This window comes from Macaca nemestrina, chromosome 1, assembly GCF_043159975.1.
Source record: "Macaca nemestrina isolate mMacNem1 chromosome 1, mMacNem.hap1, whole genome shotgun sequence".
NCBI lineage: Eukaryota > Metazoa > Chordata > Mammalia > Primates > Cercopithecidae > Macaca > Macaca nemestrina.
Window position 1 is genome coordinate 82938849 of NC_092125.1, and position 25802 is coordinate 82964650.

The 25802-nt window shown below is 41.6% G+C and overlaps 2 long non-coding RNA genes across 4 annotated transcripts in view; one reads left to right on the forward strand and one right to left on the reverse strand.

Annotated features, from left to right (window-relative positions):
• The window catches only part of LOC105478321 (uncharacterized), a 23897-nt gene extending 12848 nt beyond the window's left edge, over positions 1-11049 (reverse strand). For both annotated transcript variants that reach the window (XR_985248.3, XR_985250.2), the window contains exons 1-2: positions 10949-11049; positions 8265-8384 (exon numbers count right to left, since the gene is read on the reverse strand). This is a non-coding gene — a long non-coding RNA (uncharacterized lncRNA). The remainder of the gene's footprint in view (positions 1-8264; positions 8385-10948) is intronic.
• LOC105478326 (uncharacterized) lies at positions 6843-23374 on the forward strand. Of its 2 annotated transcripts, none has more exons than XR_985251.3 (5): positions 6843-7541; positions 14626-14838; positions 15821-15929; positions 16304-16522; positions 23127-23374. It is a non-coding gene; the product is annotated as an uncharacterized lncRNA (long non-coding RNA). The 2 variants fall into 2 exon arrangements; XR_011614716.1 differs by lacking the exon at positions 6843-7541 and adding an exon at positions 13509-13666.
• The last annotated feature ends 2428 nt before the right edge of the window (positions 23375-25802 follow it).

Sequence of the window (25802 nt, forward strand, 5' to 3'; positions counted from 1 at the left end):
CACTTATAAGTGAGAACATGCGGTGTTTGGTTTTCTGTTCCTGTGTTAGTGTGCTGAGGATAATGGCTTCTAGCTTCATTCATGTCCCTGCAAAGGACATGATCTTGCTCCTTTTTATGGCTGCACAGTATTCCATGGTGTATATGTACCACATTTTCTTTATCCAGTCTATCATTGATGGGCATTTGAGTTGATTCTATGTCTTTGCTATCATGAACAGGGCTGGAATGAACATATGAATGCATGCATCTTTATAATAGGATTATTTATATTCCTTTGGGTATATACCCAGTAATGGGATTGCTGGGTCAAATGGTATTTCTGGTTCTAGGTCTTTGAGGAATCACCACACTGTCTTCCACAATGGTTGACCTAATTTACATTTCCACCAACAGTGTAAAAGCATTCCTATTTCTCCAGGAATCTGAATTTTTAACAGGTTCTTCTTTACCCCCCGCCAGGAGAATATGATTTAAGTGACATGACCCCCATCCTTTGAGAAATACTTCATGATACTATACTTTCTTCTCACGTGTAAGCCCAGGGCATGAAAATGAATAAATGCTACCCAATACTTGGGCATCTTTTCTGTTTCCACTGCTGGAGGGAGGGGCAGATGGGTTGGAGGGGCACAATGTGAGGATAGGCAGGTTCACCTTGCTTTTATGGAGCACGGATCACCAAAGATAATGCAGCACACCATAGGTGGAGGGGCTAAACCATGTGACTCAGACTGGAAACACGCTAAGAATTTAGAAAACAGAGCCTCCACTTTAGTGGGACCTGAGTGGTCAGCAAAGGAGTTAGTAGGCAAGCTGGGCTGGTGAAGGAGATACAGCATGTGGGAGTAGGACAGGGAGGAGCTACTTGGAGAATACGTCTAAGGGAAGGAGGTTAGACGTGGGGAACTGTAAGAACAGATGTGATATGGGAAGAAGTAGAAGCAGAGACACATGAGATTATGTCGGCAGTAAGCAGGTGCACAGTAGCATGGGGATGTCAGCCTTCTCATTGTGGAAAGCATGAGCCTCAGCCCCAGAAGAACGTGAAACATCCACAGAGAGCCTGAGAAACCATGAAGACCAAAAAAGGGACAATGGAGCAGCAGCATCCAGTGCATGTTCGACAAGCGTGTATTGCGCGTCAGGCATCGAGTCAGTACTTACGATGCAGGGAGGACTAAGACTCTGTTCCCACTCTCCATAAGACACTACCAAAGTGTAGAGTTAGGGAAGACAACTTCCTTGTGTTCCTTTCTTTCATATATTTAACTAAGTTTTTAAAAAAATTTTATTTTTGAAGCACATAAGGCAGACTTTGTTAGCTTTGAGGGAAATCTGTGCTGGGTAGGGAGGTGGTAAGAAAAGGATGAAAAGAGAAACAGTCTTTTCTCCTAACAAGTTAATGCTTGAATAGGTGGAATGAGACATAATAGGATGTAGAAGCTAAGACTGGATTCCAGTCTTCTGGGATTCCAAGTTCTTCTGCACGAGCTTAATGACAATAAGATTGCTTCTGACTTCACTCCTCGCCTTGACCACACAGATGCAAGGTTTCGGCTGTGTTAGGTCATTGCATGGGGAAAGGTGTCAGTCAGTGTTGGGCAAAAGCAGAGGCAGGATCTGAGGGCAGGACAAACTGGGGGCTCCTGCTTGATTGTCTCTCTTTGGGAGCAAGTTGTGTCCCTGGCCTTTCAGACTTAGGCAGAGGGGAGATTTCAAGTCAGATGGTGCCTGTACAGTCTATGGAATAGTCCCTGTCTTGAAGCTAATGAGGTCTGAAGTTGATGTTGCCTGCGTCTCCTTTCTCTGATCACTTTCATGTCACTCACCCATCCCAGATGCCATGGTGTTCTCAATGCCCCAGTTCGGGGGTTTCCTGCCCCACTCCACCTTTCCCTTCCTGATCCTCAAGAAAACTGACTTCTTTTCCTAGGCCCCCTGTCTCCACTTTGTAAGGGGCATTCTGAGCATGGAGGCTAATCAAGATATTCTGTGTCCAATGGAAGCCTAACGTGCCACCCCTTCCAAGGGCAGTGCATTTTAACTCAGACCCAATGCCCCAACCAAATGAAAGATCTCTAATCTGGAATTTTCAACAATGGACCTGCTGGGTCAGGGTGCACCAGATCTCAGGAGGTTTTTCCAGAAGCCTTTCAAATGCCCCAAGAGGCTGAGTGGTTCACCAAGTGCCTGCGTGTGTGCAATCAGGAAGCTTGAGTCTGGGTTCTCTCCTGGGGCAAGTCGCTACAACTCCCAGACCCTCATTTCTGCTATTTGTAAAATGGAGAAGACACCTCCTATGATGTCAAGTGACCGACTTGTTCTCAGATAAAAATGAAATGGAAAGCTTCTTTGTGAACCAAAATGCATGCTTTTCATACAGTGTGGGGATGCTGACTGGCAACGGCTGTGAAGCGGAGGCAAGAGGGTGCTGGTGGGAGGAGAGCTGCGGAAGCAGAGTAATCTGCAGAGTTAAAAGCAGGCTGTGTAAGGAAGGGGCAGGTGGCCTTTCCAGAAATCTGTACATGGCTGTCTAATTGCACACAGCATGGGATTTAATGCAACCTGCATGACAGTTCCCTGCCTCCAGCCCCTCCTTCCATCACCCCTGCAGCTGATGGAGAAGTTGAGTTTAGGCATTAAAAGGGCCATTTTGCAGCAGCAGAAGTTATTTCTGCTACCTTGCCTCTTATCATTAAAAAAAGAATAGAAAAATTTCCAGAAACGTTATTTTGAGGAGAGGGGCTTGGTTCACCTGCTGACAATGAGGCAGTGAGAGGAAGACACTAGAGAAGGCAGCTCTACATGGAGGGATCCGGGTGGGTGCTGTAAGTCCCAAGGACCCCGCAAGACTGCCCGCCTGGGCTGACCTTAGCAAAGACTGGACCAGCTTGGTAATTATTCAGAGACTATTAAGTGCGTGTTGCTTGTGGATTAATTAGTTTAGAAGAAGGAAGGAATTTAGTGGCATCTTAACATGATGGGAGGCTTTATGATATTATGAACCACATGTAATCTAGCATCTCTGGTAAATTTGTAAGCACACTTAGCAAATAATTGCATCCAATTATAATTGCAATTATGACTGGAGGTAGCTGCAAGTGGTCTTAACACAAGCAAGTCACAGTCTCAAGGATGTGTAATTCACATCAAATATACAGGGCATTTCAGACCTGGTGGGGTTGGGAGAAGGAGGAGGGGAAGAGCAGGAGGAATTGAACAAGGATGCAAGAGAAAAAAATGAAGAAACAGGGCATAACAATGTCCTTTCCTCTGCTGATTGAAATTCAGTAGAGAAGCAAAGAAACTGTGAAAACAGATGAAAATGTAGAGTAGACAATAAAGATTTAATCCCCAAATGAAATTAGTGAGTGGATCTTCCATCACAATGAACACAATGAACCTGTATTGACCTCTGAATTAATTTTCATCTCAGTTGAAAAAGCACTTGTTCTTTACCAGCTATCTGGAGACAACACACACAGTTGCCTTCATTTGGGTTGTGTTGATCCCAGGTTTCTGGAAAGCTTGTCCTTACTCACTTCAAAGGATTATAGTTTCTACTCTGACACTCGAAGAGTAATCCGTTCAGCAGGGTGAAGAGAAAGCCTCGCTGACTACAATCAGATAATGTTGTTAAAAGTCCTTCCAATAAGCCGTCTCATTTAAGGCTACATGAAACCTGAAGAAAAGGGCTGATAAAATTGGAACATACGGTCTTTACACTGTGTCCAGCATGGATAACAATGATGCCTTAGTAATACCTTAAATTATAAAGGGATTTATCCTTAGGAAGATGTTTAGAGCTAGTGGTTTCCACCATTAGAATCACCCAGAGAGCTAAAAAAAAAAAAAAAAAAAAAAGGCCAAATGCCCCCACAGCTCCACTCCTCAAGATTTTGATTTAATTGATGTAGGGTGGGTTGCGAGCTTGGGTATTTGTTAATCTGCCCAGGTGGTTTTTTATACAGCTAAAGTAGGAAAATGCTGACTTACAAAGTTCACCTGACTGCAGTTCCTTATTGCAGAGGCAGGGCCCACTCTTAGACGTTGATATTTAGTGGGTTTAGGGTGGGCCTGAGAATCTGCATTTCTAACAAATTCCAGGGTTGTGGTGATGCTGCTGGACCTAAGGACTTCTCTTTGAGAACTACTGTCCTATAGTATTGTGTACAGACCCTGGCCCTTCAGCTTTCTGATGGTTAAACGTGGCCATGCCCAGTGACCTGCAAAGGTGAACTATGGCTATGGTTCCAGCACCATTTTGGATCCTCCCTGAGTTGCTCCAAATTGGCAATTGGCTTCTTTTCTCCTCTGAGTTCTACCTGGCTCCTGACCCATGGCATCCTTCCCCACTAACCAGCAGCATTTGGCTTTTGGCTTGGCTTCCCTGGCTCAGACTCTCTCAGCACTTCTTCAGGTCTTGCCTTGGTCTTTCCCCTCTGACTGTGCTCCTGGATGGCTAAGAAAGGATTCCTGGCCGGGCGCTGTGGCTCCTGCCTGTAATCCCAGCATTTCGGAAGGCTGAGGCAGGCAGATCACCTGAAGTCAGGAGATCGAGACCAAACTGAACAACATGGAGAAACTCCATCTCTGAGAAAAATACAAAATTAGCTGGGCGTGGTGGTGCATGCCTGTAATCCCAGCTACTTGGGAGGCTGAGACAGGAGAATCACTTGAACCCAGGAGGCGGAGGTTGCGGTGAACTGAGATCACATCATTGCACTCCAGCCTGGGCAACAAGAGGGAAACTCCGTCTCAAAAAAAAAAAAAAAAAAAAAAAGAATGGATTCCTATCCCAAGCTGCTGTCCCTGGGGCAACCCTCCAGCACTGGCTCAGTTGCCATGCCTCCTTTGCCCCTACAAGGGCTGAAAGGAAGATGGATGGTGGCAATGCAAACAGTGAGGATACCAGTGTGTTTCTCAACATTGTTCTCATGTTTCTGTCAGTTATCTTATATTCCCAATAACAATCGTAATAATACTGATAGCTAAAGCTCTTCGAATCCACACTATGTGCCAGGCATATGGTATGCTAAATACTTACATGGATAATTTCCCTTTCTGTTTTCTTGTTTGCCCAACTTTACTATAAGTCACCTGAGGCCAAGGATTATGTAATTCACAGGTTGCCGCTGTAATATAGTGGAGCTGATGGTCTTGTGTGTCATTTAGTTAGCCCCCTCACTTTATAATATGTGGTACTTCTCTGATTGACTTGAGAAGTTTAAAGAGAGAGGAAAATGTGAAGCTATGTAACAGGGCAGTCATTTGCCACTGGACATTGCTGTGAATGTTCATGCTAATCCCACCAGCTGGGAGCATGTTGTTGACTTCCTGTCTTCTTGTGTAGTGGATACACTGCTGAGGCTGCTGTGCCGAACACAGGGTTAGTTGCAAGGTGGACTGGAATACTTCCCTTCACACTCTATTAGGGATCCACTACCTTCTGCAGTAAACACTGACGGCATGCATAGAAGTGACATCTATAACTACATCTCTCTTCATCTTGGGACATCTGAAACATCAAGAAAGCCCGATATTGATAGCAATTGTGTGGTTTAGCCAATAGGCAAAGACCCTCAGATTATTTGGTAGTCAAAGGTTCTGGAGTTGCTCCCATCAACTCTCAGGACAGCAAAGGCTTGTCCTAAGGCACGGGGTGAATGTCCAGTCTCCACTCTAAAGTTGTGTTTACATATTTGACATGTGACTCACCCTTGTAATGGATTCGGGCTATTTCTGAGAGTGATATCTGAAGTATCTGAAGGGCTTTCAAGGAGGGATAGTTTATAAAATTGGCTAAAGTGACATTAAGGAGAATAACTGCACATAAATTTCAAGTTAGTAGGTTTTAATTAAAATTTTAAAAATTATGTTAGGGGGCAACATTTGATTCCTCTGTTAGACTAACATAAAAATGACTTTCTTCTGGCTAGGGAGTACCAGTCTTAACATGTGTGGAAACAATTGTAGCTGATTCTATTTTCATTTTTATTCTATCACATCAGAGGGTACATGTAGGGGGATCCAGGGATGGAATTCCCCTACAGTGGGTCTCCTAATTAATCCAGAGTCCTAGAAAAAGATCACAGATCTTTTCTTCAGCTCATTCATTCAGTCTAACCAGCATGACAGGCCACCTGCGCACTGGCCCAGCCCTCTGGTTCATAGGGCCAGACATCTGGACAGCAAGCTAATTTGAAACCCCAGTAGTGTGAACACCTCAGGAGTTAAATTCTTAGGTAGGACTGATAATGGGTTAGAAAGGAGTGCCTTAGTCAAAATTTTTGTATTCAATTTGGGTTAGAGTAAGTGAATGGAATAGAATGGAAAAGATTCTGGAGAATGGCAACTAAAAACAGGTGTTTTTAAAAATCTTAGGGGACTTCTTCAACATTGTTACCTATTGTTCGTTATGCTTAGTCAATTTAAGGCTCGGTAAAGTTTAAAAAAATGTTTTAAGGCATGGAATTTTTTCAAGCTTTTAAGAAACAAATGACTTCCATGCTAATTTCATTTATAGAAGACGCAAAGCCCCCAATCTGTTCTACAAAGCAAAACAAAAGAAAACACAGAAAGCAAATGACCAGCTTCGCTTCTGAATATAGATGAAGACATTCTAAATAAAACATTAGCAAATAGAATGCAGTCTTATTTCCCATAATGCAGTGGGGTGGATGCCAGGAATGATAGGAGTATTCGAATTCAGCGAATACATTCATAGAACTCATAAGAAGAACCTTACTGGTATTGAGGGCTGTCGGGACTACAAAGTGGGAGCCCTCGCAAGGTCTTGAGCACAGTGAGGTAATGTGATACGTGGTTTAAGTGGACCACTTTGGCTACCGTGTGAAGAAGTGATTTAAGGGAGGTAAGAAACTGGGAGTGAGTTAGGAGGTGTGGTGAGCAGAGTAACGGCCCACAAAGATGTCCACATCCAAATCCTTGGAACCTGTGAAAATGTTATTTTACATGACAAGGAGCAATTAAAGTTACAGATGGAGCTATGGTTGCTAATCAGCTGACCGTGAGGTGGGGAGACGATCTTGGATTATCCAGGTGCATAATGAAATCACAAGGGTCCTTATAAGTGACAGGAAGGCAGGAGAGAGGCAGGCAGGGTGATGCAGTGTGAGAAAGACTTGACCAACTATTGTTGGCTTTGAGATGGAAGGGGCCATGAGCTACACAATGCGAGTCATCTGTAGAAGCTCAATAAGGCAAGAAAATGACTTCTGCTTGGAGTCTCCAGATGGAAAGCAGCCCTGCTGACACCTTGATTTTAGCCCAGTGAAATCCACTTCAGACTTCTGACCTCCAGAACTGTGAGAACATAAATCTGTGTTGCTTTAAGTCACTCAGTTTGAGGAGTTTGTTGCCGTGGCAATAGGCTACTAACACAGGTTGACTACTGCAATAACCCAAGTGGGAGTTGGCAGCAGCTTGGATTGGAATGGTGGCAGAGAAAGTGCCAGGAAGTGGTTGGATTCTGGACATGGTCTGAAGTGAAGTCAATGAGATTTACCAACAAACAAGGTATTTGATTGGGTTTGAGAGAACGAGAAGTCAATGTGAGTCTCAGTGGAGAGGAGACTTCGAGTTTCTGTAAAGAGGCAGTAGAATGTGAAAAAGTGCCCCTAAGAGACTGAGCACTTTCTTCTTCCCCCTTCCAGCCCTACCCCTCATCACACCCAAAGACCAGTGATCTAGACTGAAACCATGCCAAATGGGTTTTGTGGACCATTTTTCTAGACCTACCCCCAAAGGTTGGCCTTTAAGATACTGTCACCTTGATGAAAAGAATGATAAAGAAATAAGTTATTGAATTATGAGATTTACAGCATCTTTCCTATCCTCCTGACTGTGAAGGAAAGAGAATCCTTGAACTTCCCTCCTCCCTTTCTTTCCAAGGGAAACTTTGAATTTGTTAGCTCAATGCCTGGGCAGGAACATCTACTGGGAGAGGCCAGAACATTTCCATCAAAGAGGAGGCAAATATCTAGTGAGAGAAAAAAGTAGTTCCAAGACGGGGAGCTGGGGAGACCACTGGCTTTTGCCATGCCTCCTTTGCCCTACAAGGACTGAAAGGAAGATGGATGGTGACAATGCAAACAGTGAGGATACTGGTGTGTTTCTCAACATTGTTTTCATGTTTCTGACAGTAACCTTATATTCCCAATAACACTCATAATAATACTCATAGCTAAAGCTCTTTGAATCCACACCATGTGCCAGGCATATGGTATGTTAAATACTTACATGGATAATTTCTAGACTTGACTTGAGTTGAGGAGTTGAGAGCCACCTGGATGGTTTACTGGAGAAGTGTTGACAGCAAGCTGGAAATGAAATGGAGAGAGACTCTTTGATCCACAAGGTCTATGAGCAAGATTGAAAGGAAAGAAAGGGAGAGAGGGTTTTAAGCTACGTTGTCATGGATTGGAACTGTATCTTCTGTGACATTCTTTGAGAACATTGGTAAACATTGGCATTGCTTTTAAGTATATAGATGAAAAACATCTTACGCCCTATAACTCATTTGTTAATCCTCCTGTGCTACCCTTCTTTTTTCGAAATTGTAAGTCCTCAGATTGTCAGTCTGTTCTGTTTTCTTAGGTGCTAAAAAATGAAATTACATTGCTTAGCCTTGAAACTGTGCAACCTTTCAACTGCTGATGAAAACAACCTCAGCAAGATGAAAATTTCTCCATTTTCCTGAAACTATCCTGCATCATAAAATTCATTGCGGGTGGTACCTCTAAAAATAAAAGACTTGTAAAAAATGTTTTTGCAATTCTTTTTTTTTTTTTTTTTTTTTTTTTTTTGAGACGGAGTCTCGCTCTGCCGCCCAGGCTGGAGTGCAGTGGCCGGATCTCAGCTCACTGCAAGCTCCGCCTCCCAGGTTCACGCCATTCTCCTGCCTCAGCCTCCCGAGTAGTTGGGACTACAGGCACCCGCCACCGCGCCCGGCTAGCTTTTTGTATTTTTTTTTTTTTAGTAGAGACGGGGTTTCACCGTGTTAGCCAGGATGGTCTCGATCTCCTGACCTCGTGATCCACCCGTCTCGGCCTCCCAAAGTGCTGGGATTACAGGCTTGAGCCACCGCGCCCGGCCTTTGCAATTCTTAATGGTTGTCTTACTTAATAATTAGTTGTCCTGGTGAGGGAATAATGTTTAAGTCGGTATCTCTGTTTTCTGAAAGGTGTCAGTGTTGTAAGTTTTCATTGATACTTTCTTCTTCCACAGGAATGGACATAAAGATAGGTAAAACCTAAGACTTTGTTAGGTTTCTTATTTTAAACAAAATGTTTGGGTATCTGGGTCTCATTCTCTGTTATCAGACACTTGTATTTGCTGAACCATGTTTCCTGGAATATGATGCTGAGCAGAGACTGGCCTCTGTGATTAACTGATGGGCTCACAGAAAGAATAATTTTCATAAACCTGGGAGAGAATGGGACTGAGCTGATCTCTCCGTACATCCTGGGGAGGTAAAGAAGTCATCCTGAGCAGTAGATTTCCACCACCATTCCCATCCCAAGCTGCATAGGAAAGAAGGGTTGGAGGGGTCCCGAAGCCACTTGAAGAAGGGCCATTTGTCAAGAGAGTGCCTATACCATCCAGCCCTCTTCACCTGCTCCCACTAGAGGCTCCTCCTCCAGTCATAGCCCCTCAGCTCTGTCCTTGAAACTGTCTCTGGTTTTGACTCATTTCAGGGAAGAGTAAAATCAGGGAGCAAAAGCCTCACTTCTCCTGAGGTTAGTCAACTTTTCTCCCTATATTTGTTTCTTCTATTGACTCAAGGACTTCTTAATAGCCTGGACTGTTGATGCCACAGTTAAGAGAGATCAATGGAATATCAGGAAATTTTTTCCCAGTATTTTCATGAAACTCTTCCTCTGACCCTTCTCATGGCTTGTGGTATCACCTTTCTCATTGAAAGCTCTATGTATTAATCATGCATTTTAATCTTCTGTATTTTCTGATGTTTTGATATCGGTGGCTTTGCTGATCCCAAGGAGATGTTTACTCCCAGGGCTAACTAGTTCTTAGAGATAGAAAAGGATGGGTCTGCAAGTATACTTCTCATCTGGCCACTAACCAACCCCAGGCCCATATTCCCCAACCACTGCCTTTATCAGATGCTCACAGGGCTCTCACACTCTGGGCTGGAATTCCCCTGTCCTAACCGTCCCAGGACCAGGTCCCAGGCAACTCCGGACAGCTCCTAAACCTCACAGCGTGTCAGACTTATTCACAACTCCTAAACCTCACAGCGTGTCCACTTATGCTGCCCTTCCTGTTCCTTCCAACAGACACCACAGTAAAGGCCCTTCCACACTTCCTCCCTCACTCTGCCTGCTGACTGAGCCTGGTGCTTCCCCATGTGGCCCTGTGTGGTGTGGCATGCACCCTCCTCTGAGGAACTGTGGGTGATATACTATCTTTTCAGTGGCAGTCAACTCCTGATCCCAAATCATAATAAACTCACCATGCCCATATAATAATAAAGCTTGCATTTTGAAACACCCCAGTCTAATGCTGGACACATAAGTGGTGCTCAATACATGTTCATTGAATCAGTGGCCAATGAGATAAGCAACTCGGCAAATCAAGGCTCTTGAATGTAGCTGTTAGGAGACTCTGAAAGTGATCAGGAAATTATTTCAAATAAGCTCTACTCCAAGTTGACTAAATACCAGACCCAAAACTTATGGCCAAGGTTTATTTCACATCTTAAATTACGTTCGGCCATGTCCTTCAACCAAGCTTACCAGACCAAACTATACAAAGTTACAGGTATGCATGGAAAGCTCCGGCACCCACAGCATGCCAGGAGCAAGACATGTCCAAAATTTGCTTATACTCAACAACACTGAAATACTCCTACCATTATCAAATCAATTCATTGTTCCCTTAGAGGAATAGAGATTCCCCCCTACCCCCAAAATTACAGAACATTTTGCCCTTGGATCTCTTCTTCAGGAGCTTCGGGCATCTTCTACTTGAATTCACAGGGCTGTTTCTGCACTTTCAAGGTGGGCTGACTCCAGGCCCAAGCCTCTTCCGAGGTTCCAGGGTGTTACCATGGTACTCAAGAATGTTGCAGCATTATTTAGAAAGAAAATCACCAAATATCTCAACCAAATGTGACTGATGCAGTAGCTAATAATCTGAAGAAATAATTATCTTACATAAGAGCTCATTAAGAAAAGACATCAAAATGGATATGATAAAATTGAACATCTGTTACTAATAAAACCTCTTAAAAATTAAGAATAGATGGACTTTTTTTCAACTAATTAAAAAGTATGACATTTAATCATCAGCCAGCATCATATGAAACAGTGAAATAGTGAAGAACTAGGCACAAAGTAAGGATGTTCATAACCACCATTGTTTATTTTTTGGGGTGTTCTGGCCAATTTGATATAAATAGAATAAAAAAGAAAGAGGCCTAAATATTGTTAAAGAGGAGAAAAAGGCTATTATTAATTGAAGGTAGAAATGCATCTATTGAAAATCCAAAGGAGTAAAACTGAGAAAAATATATGAGAATTAACGAGCTCAGTAAGGTGGCTGATTGTGTAATAAATACATAAAATCAATAGCTTGCTTCTACAGTATTAAAAACAAGTTATAAAATATAATAAAAACTGGGATCCTGATTATAATAGCAGAAAAAGTACAAAATGCCTGTAAGCAAACTTAATGATAAAATTGAATGATGTATTTGGAGAAAACTAAAAAATTACAAAATTTTATTGAGAATTGTAAAAGAAAACTTGGGTAGAATTTTGGAATATGTGAAATATGTCAATTCTTTAAAATTTAATTGCTGTATTTAATATATATTTAATTCAATAGTTCAATGTGATATTTTCATAAGTTGAAAAAAATCATTCCTACTTTCACCTGACAGAATAAGCAAGCAAGAACAGCAGTGAGTTAGGAAGGGAATATTAAATTATTAGGTATTAAAATTCAGAAAACTTCAGAAATTGAAAGTGTGATATTTGTGCAAGAATAAATCAGGTACTCTTGCTATGAGCCACCATGGCATTCTTCATATATTTTCTTCAAAGCTATTAGAAATACTATAATTAAGTAATTATTGATTTGTTATTTGTTTAATAAGACTGCTATCATCCTCCACTGTATCCAGACACTTAGACCAGTATCTGGCATGTGTAGGCACTGAATATTTACTAACTGAGTGAGTGGATAAATAGAAGAAAGCAAAGAAACATATTCTACTACATATAAGAATCTAGTATTTGTCAATGGGAAAGAGAATATCTGTAATAAATGAATTTAGGTTCTATGGTTAGAAAATCGAGAGATAAATTAGTTTGTTCTCATTCCACATACTAAATTCCATACCTTCCATACAGTAGACTGAATTCTTGATGGAATAAAAAGTTAAATATTAACAAATGCAAACTATAGAAAAAAATAGTGGATATTCACTAACCCTCCAAGCTTAGAATAGAGGGAAGATAATATAAATATAATATAAACTTTAAAAACTTTTCTAGGTCCAACAAGCCTGCACACAAACATAAACAAATGCCCCATATTTAAAAATCTCTAAATTGAGGAAAAGATGGCAAAAATAGTAGAACACAATGTATGTCAAGATCCTTAAAAAATATTTGCATCCTCTGATATAATAAAGTACCTGTATCATCTGGACCAAAGGGAAGGGATCTTGGAACAATAAAGTTCTGGGTTTAATTATTGCTTAGCTTTGCATCTTAAAGCAAATTAATGTCTGAGTTTCAGTTTCCTCATCTAGAAGATGGGGATATTATTATTTACCTTGAAAAGTTGTGAGTAGGGATAATGCAAGTTAAATTCCTATAGTAAATGCTCAAAAAGTGATCATTAGCTATATTACTATTTTGTATCTAAAACTCCATTTTAGAACAAAGCTAACTATGAGATTAGCTTTATGCAAAAAGAGTTGACATGAATTATTTTATAGCAAGAAATGCCCTAAATGTTCTCCTAAGGGGAATAGCTACATAAATTAAGATTCATCTTCTCACTGGAATATCATCCAGCCATAAAAATGAATGTTTATGAGGGTTATGTAACATCATGGGAAAATGCTTATGGCTCTTTAGTGGGAAAAAGCTGAGTAAGAAACTGCATTTGTAGTAGGTTTACAATGCTGTAAAATATATATGTATACATAAATAAAAGCCTGGAAGGAAACATAATAAAATGTTAACAATGACTGTGTTTGTGAAGACTATGGATGGTTTATTTCTAATAGTATTTTCTGCATTTCCAGTTTAAAGACTGAGTACAGCATATTTTTTGAAATAAAAATATATACATTGAGAGAAGGAAAAACAAAGACACTAAAAAAAATTGCTTTGGTAATCTGGATATTATTTAAAGAGTCAGTCTTGAGCAGTATGACTGAGGCTCAATATGACACCTCTCACCATCTGAAACATTCTGAAAAGAGAGAAAAAATCTCTTAAGTTCTAAAACTGAAGACTTGTAAGTGACTTCATACATCATTAGAATATCTGAGAATTCAGATGGGAATTTGAATTCCTGGGGAATTCAGAAGGATTGGAAGCACTGGTCAGTAGGAGCCTATTTTCTAGGAGCCAAATTCAAGAAAATTGATTGGCATCTTTAAGGTGTGCTTGGGGAGGGACAAGCTTCCAGGATTCATAAAGAGTAACTCAATAGTGCTGTCTGCATTGCAATTCTGTCTTTTCCCTGCTTCCTTTTTCTCACCTTCTTCCCACCCATCTCTCTATCATCTTCCACCCCTACATAGTCTAGGGGAGAATGTAAAATAGTACAGAATTTCCAGAGGGCAGCTCAGCAATATATATTTTTACCCTTTAATTTTTAAATTTTAATTTATGTATTTATAGTTATTGTAGAGATGGGGTCTCACTATGTTGCCCAGGCTGGTCTTGAACCCCTGGACTCAAGAGATATTCCCAAAGTGTTGAGATCATAGGTGTGATCCATTGTGCCCAGCCCCTACATCCTTTAATAATTTCACTGTTATCAATCAATCCCAGTGAAATAAACAGAGAGGTGTAGGGGAAAAGGTATAAAAAAAGATACTGTTCATCAAACTGTTTATCATAGCAGAAAGCAAAACACAAGATAAGGGCCAACATTGCTGGGGGAGCATTGGTTAAATAAATTAATGTTTATATATTTGATGAACCAGTGTGTAACCATTAAAATGGTTTTTATATTATTTTATATGTTAAATGGGAAATGCAGTAAACTAAATTCCAGATACAATAGGACTCCAATTAAGTAAAAGAAAAACACACAAAATCCCTATAGATGTGTACCTATGTGAGTATAAGTTGACCAGAAGGAATACCCCAGAAAGTTAACAATAGTTCTGTCTAGGTGGCTTCATGATGAGAGATTATTAATTTCTTTATATTTTTTACATGTTTTCAAAAATTATTCTTACAGTAAGATACATTATTTTCACATGCACCAAAAAGGTATTATCTAACAAAGAAACAAAGATAGTAATTATTGTGGAAATGGAAGAATATTTGTTTCTAAGATGATTTATATTCTAAGGAGAAAACCGTTGTCCATCTCCTTGTCTTTTCAGTCCTTTCTGCACCTGGATATCCTCAGCATTAACAGTAACACCATCAACTCACTCACTGGACTTCATGAACGTGTGGTGGAGCCTCCTGAGGATTTAACTTTCAATACCCTGACTTACTGATGAGACTTGTAAATCAACAATAAAACTGGAAGGCCCCCTAACCATCTGCATTAGTCCATTCCTGAGCTGCTATAAAGAACTACCTGAGACTGGGTAATTTATAAAGAAAAGAGGTTTAATTGACTCACGGTTCTGAGAGGTGTACAGGCCTCTGCTTCTGGGGTGGCCTCAGGAAACTTACAATCATAGTGGAAGGTGAAGGGGAAGCAAGCATGTCTTACATGGCAGGAGCAGGAGACAGAAGGTGGGGGAGGTGCCACACACTTTTAAACAACCAGATTTCATGAGAACTCTATCATGAGACAGCACTTGGGAGATGGTGCTAAGCCATTAGAAACCACACACATGAGCCAATCACCTCCCACCAGGCCCCACTTCCAACACTGGGGATTACAATTCAACTTGAGATTTGGATGGGGACTCAGAGTCAAACCATATTACCATCTGAATGGACCCTTCCTCTCGGCCAAGAGCAGTCCAGAATTAATCTGAAAAAGTAGTTCATACTGGATGAAGAGGGGATTGGGCATGATGACTCATTCCTCTGCAGCATCAACATCAATACGGACCTTAAGTCTGATAAGAAACATTTACAATCTATTGTCTCTGAAGCTTGCTACTTGGAGGCTTTATCGGCATGATAAAACCTTGGTCTCCATAACTCCAGACATTCCTTTCGACTGATGATAACTTTCTACTGATAATAACTCTTTCAACCAATTGCCAATCAGAAAATGTTTAAATCTACCAATGATCTGGAAGTCCCCCTCCTCAAGTTGTGTTGCCCTTCCAGATCAAACCAGTGTAAATCTTTCATGTATTGGTTGATGTATTATGTCTCCCTAAAATGTATAAAAGCAATCTGTACCCCAATCACCTTGGACACATGTCATCAGGACGTCCTGAGGCTGTGCCATGGGTGTGTCCTTAACCTTGGCAAAATAAACTTTCTAAATTGATTGAGACCTGTCTCAGATACTTTTGGGTTCACAGCCTAAGTATAGGCTCCTTTAATAGTTAAGCGACTCCCTGAAGAGATTTTGTGAATTGTTAAATTCTCCATTTCGGCTTTTAGAGGATGCACAGAAACAACTGGATTGTCTGGAGTCAGCCCCATTGCAGGTCGCTGAGAAAGACAGCTGCAGACTATCTGGAGCTAAAATCACAATGCTAGCTCCATCAAGGTAAGGACTGTGTTTGCCTAACTTATGGCTTTACGCACAGCAACCAGCACATCTACCTACACACATAGGGGTCACTTAATAATATGTGAATTGACTTTGAGTGAGTGAATAAAAGAGTAGATATTTGTTTAACAAAGGAACTAAAAAAAAAGGGTGGTCTATTAATATCTCATTACGTTGTTGGAATGGGAGGCAAGTTTCTATGAATCTCTCATATTTCTTCACATCTAGGCATTAACAGCCACTTTCCTCAGATTTATTTACTTTCCAGAACTGTAAAGATAGTGAGCATGTCTCCCTCCCTGGAGATGGTCTAGGATAATAACGATAAAGACCTCTCTGCTCTTCTTGAGAAAGATTTGTTTACATTGCAGGGTAGTAAGATAACATCTCTCCCTGAGGGAAGGATGGGCAGTTTTCCAGAAGCCCCATTGTGACACAGCCAGGGTTCCTAAGCTCAGGATTCCTCAGCTGTGACGCGGCCCTGCACTCCATGCGTGGTATTCACCAGTGCCAACCTTTGCATCACCCTTGTGAGATCTGGGGGGTAAAGAGAACTAATACAAACAGGAAGCTTCTACCATTGCTGTGCTGTGAGTAATAAAGTATCTAAATGCATCCACGTGGGCTCATTGTGTCCTTACTGGCAGAGACTATGGAGCTGTGATCAGGCAACCTATCAGTTCTCACTGTTCTGCTGCTCAGTGCCTACCTGACCATGGGACATGCCTATCATGTTTTTGCTTGGTATCATGATCCAAGTGAGCTATGGAATTACCTTTTCTATGGGCCTCATATTTAGATGAACTTCTACTATATGATGTTGGGGAAATGACTTTACATTTCTTAGCCTCAGTTTCTACACCTGTAAAATGACTTTCTTATGAGTTTGTTGTCAAGATTAACTATAAAGTGCCCAGCACAATGGCAGGCCCACATTAGTACAGCACCCTACAAAAGCTAATTTACCCTCTTTCCTATAAGTCCAGAAATCATAGATTACAATTTACTTAATTTGCTACTGTAGAATACTCTTTGATAACTTTTAATCCATAATTTCCATTTAAAATAAAATAATTATATTACATTTTTTTCTTAAAATTCTTATTAAAAGCAATCACAGATATTTTACACAATGATATTAAAAATACTTTCATAAAGCAGTTGTAAATATGTAAAAGTATACAGAAATATACAAACTAGCTTATTGTACAAATAGGAATCTTATTTATCTTATTTTCCCAGAGGGAAGAGAAAGGGGAATATTTATGAAGCAGCAATTTTCCAGCCACTTTACATGCATTATGTTACTTAAAACTTTTAGGAATATTCTTTGTTATTATTTTGCAAATGAAGAAACAGAGGCTCAGACATATCAAGTAAAATTTGTATGAGATCACACAGTAGTGAAATCAAAACTTGAACCTTGAGTCTATTTGACTTTAAAACATGAACTCTCTCTTTTACAAGTACTTGGAACCCAACTGCAGAAAGTGTTTACTCTGAGTTTCTCATCCTCTGCCCCTAATTCCCTGCCCCCTTCCACACCTCTTGCTGCAATCATAAATGAATTAGCACTGAGTTCCCTGTGTCCTCAAAATGGCAGTGTTTCCTGGTATAACTAAAACTGGAACTTTGAGCCCTTTAGTATGGTGAATTCTACCTCCCTTCAAGTACAGAATCGCACAACTTAATATGCAAAAAGAAGCTTAATATTTATTTGTTTGCTTGTTTGTGCTAAAAGAGAAGAGAGGATCCAGCAAAAGAGCTGGGGGGAAGAGTGATAATGAGTGGGCCACATGGCATCCTGGTGGACATTTGCCATTGCTTTTTTTTCGACCACCCAACTCCTGAATCTACTTTGTATATTTGGGACTTTCCACTGTGTGAGCTGAGATCACTTTTGTGACCTCAAGAGAAGTCCAGACAACTGCTCCCTCAGCCCTCCTGCAGCCTGGGTATGGCAACTGACCAAGGCTTGGGCAATCAGGCAACCCCTGCAAGGACTCTGAATTGGGAAGTAGTGAGCAGGAGGAGGTTAGGGCCAGCGGCTGAAAGATAAGTGTTGCCGACAGACTTTGTCAGTGTCTAGGAACCATCTGCATCAATCTGAGGCTAAGAAACATAGTATCACCCATAGATGGAGAGGGGACTGTCCCTCTACTCTGCTTCCCGAGCCCGCTTGGCTATGGCCATGGTACCTCTGGTACCCTGAGGACCCTGGGTTCAGCAGCGAAAGAGGCCTGAGTTTTGGAGGGAGAGTGTCTTCATATCCTCCTGGAGGCCACCAGCAGTGGAGGGGCCAGGAGCTTTGATGAGGAAACTGGAGGAAGGGACATGGTCAGACTTGTTTCTGATTACATACAAGACACTCTGCCAGGGAGGTCCAGAAAGAACCAAGGGAGATCTCAAAGGGCTTGTTTCTGTGTAGGTGAGTGGGCTAAGGGCCATGTGCATTAGGACAAATGAGGTCTGGGATATTCAGGTGACCTGTACAATGAATAGATCTCTTCTAGCAATCCCATCAAAGAGTGTGGGCTTGAAGATGTAAACACTGATTTCACAGCCCACCTCCAACACAAATAAGGTGTGTCGGTGACACATCACAGAGTGAAGTCACAGTGTCTGAATCTGTGAAATGGACATAATAATGAATGTTTATCCAGTTGTTATCGAATGTTGTCGAAGGATTTAGTCTAGGTCCTGTTGCTTGCTGCATGGAAAGTTAATCACTGAGGCAATGATTATTGCCAGGGAGGCTTTATTTGGGTGATGTCAACTGAAGAGATTGAGACAAGCCTCAAGTCTATATCTCCTCCCATCTAAAATTATGGGTTGATATAGCTGGGAAGGAAAACAGAAGGGGCAAGGAAGAGGAGTTGGTCAGCAGGCAGCAGGTGGTCAAATGAGGGTTCTGGTGTCTCACTGTAATTGCATGTGGGAAAACAGGAATTAGGGAGGGGTAAGGAAGAGGAAGTGGTCAGCAGGCAGCAGGTGCGTTTCATTGTACAAAAGTAAGTTTCTCAAGCTTCAGTTCTATGGCCGTCTGGCTGGTTGGAAAATCGGGCTGGTTTTACAGTTTACAGAGCAATTATAAATAAATGAGAGTCTCTAAGTTAAAGAGCAAGACTTTGGGGGAGCAGGGTACCAGGTACCAATTATATCTATACCTTAGAAAACATTTCCTGCCTTAGCTAGTACTAGGAAAGTGAGAGGCATCACGTGGTAAAACTTTAATCTCCTTATATTTGCCTCTAAACGTGATCCACACATGTTTAGAGCATTTTAACCAGGAATCCTGTCCTTTTCCAATGAGAAGCCTTTGGTTGGAAACACAGTAGAGTGGACACCTGTTTTTGTTTTTGTTTTTTTTTCAATTGTTGTTTCTTTTTGAGGAGGCACAGCATCCCTTATTTAGGGAAACTGCCTCCACAAATCCATGTGGTTCTGATGAGGCTGACAACGTCAGTATTCCAGGGTCCCGACCACAACAAATGGCATTTAGCCTAAGCAGAGAATGTCACTTTCTCTGGAATCTAATCTGGAATAGAGACACTCAGAGCTAAAGGCCATTGGTGCCACATACAACGGCAATACCTCTGAGAAACAGAGACCAGAAACTCCTGCCCACTGCTGTCCACACTGTCGCCATCGTTTCTGTATTTCTGAAACCATTTGTTAGCTTTTCCTTTTTATGTAATACTTTGGATAACTCCCTCTTCCTGTTTATGTTAGAGTTTACTTGTGCTGCTCAAACCCAAAAATATCTTAACAGATAGATTGATTTTTACTTTACGTCATGGAGAAAGAAATGCTATTTAAAACTAAAACTATAAAGCAGCTTTTGAGTTTAAAGGGGAGGGTGGTTTCAAGATGATGGTAACATATTTCTAAGCTGTCCCTTTCCTCTGGCAGAGGCTGGTGGGAGGGTGAGAAAGGGAAGATGGTGCATCTCAGAGCACAGCCGTGCAAAAAGAGGTGTGGGGATGGGTTGAGATAAGGGCTTGATTGCTCTGCCTAACAGAGTGGGAAAAGTTGCTGGAAGACAGTAGGCCAAGCCATATGGCAGGAGACTAGAACTTAAGGAGAAAGTGGCCAAAGGAATTTTGAGAAGGAGGATAACATATTTAAAGTTAAGTAGTTTGAATTGTTTCAGTGTCAATCCAACATCCATTTCCTTCTGGGGAATGTCTGTTGCACACAACTTTGTGTATGATCAACTCTGTGTGTGAGTGCCTGTGTCATGTGTGTTTTGTATGTGTGCATTGGGGGAAAGGGGGCTAGAATCTATGTCTGGCATGATGTGTTGCGGAATGGGGATGGAAAAGTAGAGGAAGGCAAGATGATTCATAAACTAAACCACTTTAGCAGAATGGGTGACTTCATTCCCCCTGGAGAGACTGAGAAGCACACAAGCTTGCCTCTACATGTGGTTTCATTTTAATCTCATAGGGCACAGTACTTTAGCTAACATCTGGCTCACATGATTATATATTCACAATCAATACATATACACTTTGATGCTCTGGAGAAGAACTTGGAAAACAAGTAGGAAAGAATCTTATTCCTCTAGAGAAGGGGTTGGCAAACTACTGGCAATTGGTGTAAATAAAGTTTTTCTGGAACATAGCCTGCTCATTCCTTTGCATCAATTTGCCCCAGATACCTTATGGACCACAACACCTAAAATATTTACTCTCCAGTCCTTTAAGGAAAAATTTGCTTACTTCTGCTTTAGAGGCCAAATGAGGCCTTACAGGAAGGAATAGGTTAGCCTTGTTCTACAAGTTGGACAACTTAAACAATGTACCACTGGCTCAAGGTTTAAAGGTCCTACATATTTGGTCTATAAACCTGAGGTGAGATCCCACTGTTTATTTCAAGAGAAATCAGATAAAATCAGAAACCAAGTACAGAAATGCTTTTTACAAATTTTATTTTAACTTTTGTCTATGGATTTCTTAACTCTCTTCTTCCCTTTTCTGCTATTAAAAGCAGCACGGTAGAGAGTCAAGGGCATGGGTTGGGGATTAAATAGTTACACATATGCAAGCTAGCTTCTCCATGTATTGCTTGTGTGACCTTGAGCAACTTTCCTAATTGAGAGCTATACCTGTTTTCTCATCTGTGAAATGGGCAGCATAGTGCTCATTTCATAGGGCAGTTGTAAAGATGGTAAAGACAATGTTCATCGGGGGTCTAGAATTTTGAAGATTCTCAACTTATATTACTCACACCCCTCCCCACCCTACACCTGGTTCTTTGTTGTACTTTGCGCATGCAATGGAGGGCTTCGTACTCAGCTGGTGTCCTCATGGTCATCTTTTTGCTACTAAACACTCATACTGTCAATTGTTTGGATTTGTGCCAGCAAGAAAATTGGGAGAGGCTGAGGGGATAATATTTACGCATTTGGAATCTTCATGTTATTCTAAGGAGGAATGAGAAATCAGACCTGCCTGGCTCTCTGGGAGTTCTTTAACCTACTAAGCCTGGATTTCCAACTTAGGGCCTCAGTGTGAACCTGGAGAGGAGGAGGTCACGGTCAAGAAGGGTTTGGGGCCAGGTCTGTAGAAGCATTAGTGTCCTGGCATCAGAAAAGTCCAGACAGAGTATTTAAGATTATTTAGGACAAAGAACTTCCCTCTCAATTTGTGGACCAGGTTTAAGATCCCAGAGACCCAAAATCAATGTAAGATTTCTGCTTGAGCAAGGCTGTACCCCAAATTATCCCCTACAGAGAAATAACCAGCCTAATGCTTGGAAAGCACTTCACAGATGAAAGTGAACAAATACCATAGATACTAATGTGGCTAAAAAGTCTGGCCTCTTGGAATTGACTATGTCATGAAACTTCCATGCCCTCCACTCTAACTCTGTGAGATAGGAAAGTGCTCTGCCACCTCAGGGCTCTTTTTTTTTTTTTTTTTTTTTTTTTTTGGTCAAACTAGCTCCCAATAGTGCTGAAGTTAAAGGAAATGCAATATCTTGTGTGAAATCCAAGTCTCTTCATTCCTGAATACAAATTAAGACCTCTTTGGCCTAATAAACATCATTGTCATGATTACAGTACCGATAGCTACCATTGGCTGAGCTCATGGTAGGTATGCACCAGGTATTTTACGCAGCTATTATTTCCAGACTTCACCCAGCCTGAAAGTTTGGATTTGTTATCCCCATTTTAGAGAGGAAGAAATTGAGGCTCTAAGACATTAAATTTATTAAATTACTCACCTGAGTCAACAGGTAGTCAGATCTGTTTAACCTCAAAGCCACTCTCCCAGGCTTCCTTGCCTAAGCTGTTTTAGCTTTGCTCACAGAGGTCTAGCAATGCCCTAACTGCTCTGACCATTGTGGCAGGCACGGTTTCCCAGGTTCCTCTGCAGGAGAGTCTGATTGAGGGAATTTGGGGTGTAATAGGTGGTTCTTGTCATCAGGGAGCTTGAAAAACACTGATAGTCACCACTCCCCTCCTCCCACAGCTCCAAACTGTGACTCATCCTGAGACCAAAGTGTAGACCTGTGTTTGAGACATGAAGCAAACAGGCTTCCCAAGACACCATCTGATATGGTTTGGCTTTGTCCCCATCCAAATCTCATCTTGAATTATAATCCCCACTTGTCAAGGGAGGGACCCGGTGCGAGGTAATTGTGGTTTCCCCCATGCTGTTCTCATGATAGTGAATGAGTTCTCTCAGATCTGATGGTTTTATAAGTTTTTGACAGTTCCTCCCTCACAGGATCACACTTCCTCACTTGTCGCCATGTAAGATGTGTCTGCTTCCCCTTCCGCCCTGACTGTAACTTTCCTGAGGCCTCCCCAGCCATGGGGAACTGTGAGTCAATTAAACCTCTTTTCTTTATAAATTACCCAGTCTCAGGCAGCTCTTTATAGCAGTGTGAGAACAGACTAACACACCATCCCTATAAACTTTGAACATAAGGAGATAAAGAAGCCTATGTGTGATAACAGTTCCATTTCCTATGGGCTTGCCTTGATTTCTTGGGGATTTGAGATATAAGACATGGACTAATAACACAGGTGAGATAACTGTGCTAAATTAGTTGTTGTGGACTGGCTTTAGCAGATGCCAGCTGTGAAAACCAGCCAAAATAAACTGAGCAAAGCCTTCAAATGACTGAGACAAGCAGACTTCTCGGCTGTATGAACATTGTGCACTCTGTGATTGGTTGTAGATTGCTGAGATGATGAAGCTGCAGAGAAGCTGACATTCTACAGGACGCTATTCCATCAATGGAGAGCACTGAGAGAATAGATTCAGAAATGCCTTTAAATCCAAACTTATGAGAAGTCTTTCATGTGGAGGCAATTATAAGGATTAAAACAAAATCACAGTGTTTATCTCCAGGCAGATACAGGCCTTTCAAAAATAAAATAGAAAAAAAGGGGGGGTGGAACCAAGGGAAATTTTATCGCATGTTCTGAAGTGGTATGCAAAAATAGAGATTTTTTTCCCCAATTATCCAGAATAAAAATGTTTGGTCCTACAACCATCCAGATAGTCTTCTCTATTGGTGTTTAATTCTTCCTGAGTTAGAAGATGTATCTGTTAGATTTAGGTACAAATGTGTATAATGAAAATAAATAGGTAAGCAAAACTGGCTTAAACAAGATAGTGTAGTTTTCTCTCTCATAAAAGAAGTTTGGAGGGAGAGTCCAGGGCTACAGTGACCATTCGTGGCCTCAAAAACTCGGGCTCCCAGGCTCGTTCTACTCAACTGTTCTTCCATTAGAATGTGGCTTCTACCCCAAGAAGGCTGCCTAAGACCCAACCATCATGTCCACATTCTAGTCCACAATAATGAGAGAGAGAAAGTGGCAAAGGACATAAGTTAGCTCTATTTATTTTTATTTTATTTTTTTGAGAAAGGGTCTTGCTCTGTCACCCAGCGATATGGTTAGGCTTTGTGTCCCCACCCAAATCTCATCTTGCATTGTAATCCCCACAGGTCAAGGGAGAGACCAGGAGGAGGTAATTGAATCATGGCGGCAGTTGTTTCTCCCATGCTGTTCTCATGATAGTGAGTGAGTTCTCACGAGATCTAATGGTTTTATAACGGGCTCTTCCCCCTTCACTGAGCACTTCTCCTTCCAGTTGCCTTATGAAGAAGGTGCTCTGCTTTCTCTTCGCCTTCTACCATGATTGTGAGTTTCCTGAGGCCGCCCTAGCCATGCTGAACTGTGAATCAACTAAACCTCTTTTCTTTATGAATTACCCAGTCTTGGGCAGTTCTTTATAGCAGTAGGAAAACAGACTAATACACTCAGGCTAGAGTACAGTGGTGACTGGTGTGATTATGGCTTATTGCAACCTCAACCTCTTTGGCTCAAGAGATCCTCCTACCTCAGCCTCCCAAGTAGTTGGGACTGCAGTCCTGGTTAATTAAAAAAAAAAACTTTTTTTTTTTTTTTTTTTTTTTTTTTTTTAAGACATGGCGGGGTGGGTGTGTGGTCTTGCTTTGTTGCCAGGCTGGTCTGGAACTTCTGGCCTCAAGTGATCCTTGCACCTCAGCCTCCCAGAGTGCTAGCATTGAACCACTGCACCCAGCTGTAAAGAATTTTCCTGGAACTTGCAACCTGGCACTTCTGATTTCATCTAATTGGCCAGCACTGAGCCACATGGCAAGGAAAATGGGAAATTGGTTTTTGGGCACTCATTTGCATAGCTGAAAATTAGGGATACTATCACTAAGGCACAAGGGTTAATGGATAGTAAAGTAGGCAAATTGTAGTTTTTGCAACAAAATGTAATGTCCAAGCCACAAATAAACAGGTTTGAGGTGATCATGTTACTGTGGTGATCATGTTTGAAGTGATCATGTTATGGTGAGACTACGGGAGGTACAGGCCAGGCAACTACAGGGACCTGAGTATAAGCCTATCGCTACCTGTTGGTTTCACCTGTATCATATTAGCAAATTACTGATTCAGAAAGGAAAGTCTCACCTGTGCACTGCCAGGTGCATTCAGACAACAGGTGCTACTCTGGTGCACTGACTGGCAACCCCCTTGGTAATTATACCACTGGTTCTTCTCACTAGGATGCCTGCTGCCAACCCAGTTGGCCTGAGATCTGGAACTCACACTGCCTCTGTGGCAGACATTGGCCCACCTGTTTTCTCTGGCCCAGAGTGCAAGGATTGGTCACTTAGCTGCCCTCAATGGGGCTAAGAAGGTAATATGATGAAGCGGTTGTAGGAAGAGGGTTGCACAGCTCAAAGAGTTGAGTTTTCAGGTTAATAAAAACATCCAGTGAGCACTTACTCTATGCCAAGCATCACTCAGCATTTTCTATTTAGTTCTCATAATAATATTGGGGAGAAGATGAACTCACCACGCCCATTTTACAGATGAGAAAACGAGACTTAACGAAACTACTTGCTCAAAGTGAATAAGTGATGTAGTCAGATTTTAAGCCTCGTGTGCCTCTGACACCAGAGAGAGCCCTTCATCCCTACATTATGCCTTCCAGCATCCTAAGGGGCATCTCAGAAACTCATGAGGCAGGAAACAAACTTCCTGATGCTGTTGACAATTGGATGCAGCCACCGCGGAAAAACTGCATGGCTGTGAGTGTTGTGGTAGTGGCAGGCTTCATTCCGCATTGCCATATACGAGTCCATGTGGGGGATTTTTGAGCAAAACTGATGCTGGCTAATTGCTCTAAATAAGACTCTGCCCAATGTAAGCTTGAAAGCGGCAACTTTTCCCCCCCACTTTAGATTTCTACCTCTCTTGCTCTGCTGCTTTTGAGCAGTTGTCAGTGACACTAACAAGCTAGCAGGGGATGTCAAGAAAGGGATAATTTATTCCCCTTCTGCAGCAGTTGAGGACATCACCTCCCTGATGAC